We start from the raw sequence: 2,240 nt of genomic DNA, 5'->3' as shown, positions 1-2,240 counted from the left end.
CCTTTCCTTTCCTTTCCTTTCCTTTCCTTTCCTTTCCTTTCCTTTCCTTTCTCTTCCTTCTACAGTGCAGGATGACAATTCACAGGCTTTCATTCATGGGAGAAAGCGTCTTCAGTTGTAGTCGTAGCTCTCATCACATCTTCTGCATGAATACTGTTCAGCTTTGTGTTACAGCTCAGCCTTAGGGAAATAAAGAGGTCCATTTTGTTGTCAGAGAAGTAGCTCAAGTTCTTCAAAATGTGCACCCTGAGTCCGTTGGATGCCTGGGCTGAAATGCACATTCTGTGGCAAAAGGTGATGAATTCTGCTTTGCAGCCCACATTGCTGTTTTGTCTACTCGTGCCTTCTCATGCAATGGAGGACACACCGTCACACCCACAGATGGGGTGCAATCTGCAGTTGTTATTACATCTGCCCTGTGTGTGACTGGAACAGATAGCTGTGCTCGCGCCCAAACATCACAACCTGACATTACTCAGCCACGACCGTTAGCAGCAGAGAATGTGTCTATGTGCAGTCAGGAACACGTGCCAAGTTGGGGAAGAACCTGAGCTTGTTCATTTGGCTACCTCAGCAGTGCTACTTAAGCCCCAGATAGCCAGATTCCGAATGATGGGAAAGAAATCCTAGGCAACAACCCCCACCATCTTTCCCTGAGGCAGCAGAAGCTGCAAGCAGGTCTGAACTGCCAGGTGTCTTCATGCTCTGCCAAACAGTCTGAGAACTCGGGGCCAACAAACCACTCCTACCTGCAGCCTCTGACACGTGGGTGACTAATGCACAGCAAGCCCTGCTGTTCACAGGCCTCGCCAGGGCTTGTGTGCTGTTAGCTAAACATCTTGGTCAGGTGGCTGGAAGGAAAGACAAGAGTGAGGTAAGGCTCCACCTGGAGAAGTCAGAGGACACGACGTGACATGGCTGTGAATCCTAGGAGAAGTTTGGCAACATGGGCACACCACTGAGCTTACAGCTGTGATATAAACTTGTGAAGAAGCATCAAGATATTTGGGCAACTTTTTTATTTATTTTTTAACACAGGAGTAACAAACCAAAAAATACGATTACAACTGAATGATTAGATGTGAAAAGATGGCAGTGAAGGCATAAATATTCTTAAATAGACCCAACTTGTGAAGCATTTATACTCCAAAATGCATCAGTAGAACACATAGGGTTGTCACAAACAAAAATTGTGTTCAGAGTTTTGCAATATTCATATTACAAAACTGAAGCTGTGACACTATCTAAACAAACTAGAAGAACTCTAGCAGAGTTTACAACAAATATCAATGATTTATTTTAAGACACATGGCACACAGTGAAACATTCTTGCTTTATACAATGTAACTTTAGTCTGTTATCTGTAGTATTTTTTAGGTAACATACAAGAAGGGGATTACAGAGAATCTGGAGACAAACTCTTCTCAAAGGGGCACAGCGAAAGGACAAGAAGCAATGGGCATAAATTACAGCCAGGGAGACTGTGACTGGGCAGAAGGAAAAAATTCTTCCTTCATGATAGTGGTGCAGCTCTGTTACAGGTGCCCAGGGAGGTTGTGCGACCTTTGTCCGTGGAGATCTCTAAAACTTGCCTGGACAAATCACTGAGCAACCTGATCTAGCTGTGGAATTAGCACTGCTTTGAGCAGGCATTGGACAAGAGGCCTCCAGATATTCCTTCCTCCCCACATTCCTGTACGATCCTGCAGTGTGCAGGCTGGTAATGCTCCATAGCCCTGGAGGTCTGATCCTTCAAGCTGGAGGGAACTGCCACCCCCACATACATGGTTAAGGAAAAGGAAGCCTTCCCTCATCTCTGTGAGAAGTTGGTTGTTTTGCAGCCAGTCATCCTTTGGCTCTGTAATGGCCTTTTCTTAAAACAGCCGGGATTGTTCCTTCTCGACTTAAAATACTATCAGCACCATACAGTGAGGAATAGATCAGTGGGTCAGCCTTGGTGACCCACAGCTGGGTATTCATAAACAAAGTCAGCATTTAAATTGAAAACAAAAAACTGAATGAAAATACTTGCAGAGCTGAAAGTATTAACTCTAAAGGAAATACTTAAATTAAAATTCTGTAGCAGTGCAATATCCTTTTTAAAAGTAACAAAAAAGAAAACACAAAACCATAGTTTTGTTGTAGAATGGAAAGAATCCAAGAAAAATGCTCTTCAAAGACTTCTATACACCTATTCCTTCTAGAAATTAAAAATCACCTTCCTTTTCCTTAACAGTCTT

This window comes from Oxyura jamaicensis, chromosome 1, assembly GCF_011077185.1.
Source record: "Oxyura jamaicensis isolate SHBP4307 breed ruddy duck chromosome 1, BPBGC_Ojam_1.0, whole genome shotgun sequence".
Lineage (NCBI taxonomy): Eukaryota > Metazoa > Chordata > Aves > Anseriformes > Anatidae > Oxyura > Oxyura jamaicensis.
This window is presented reverse-complemented; position numbering follows the sequence as displayed.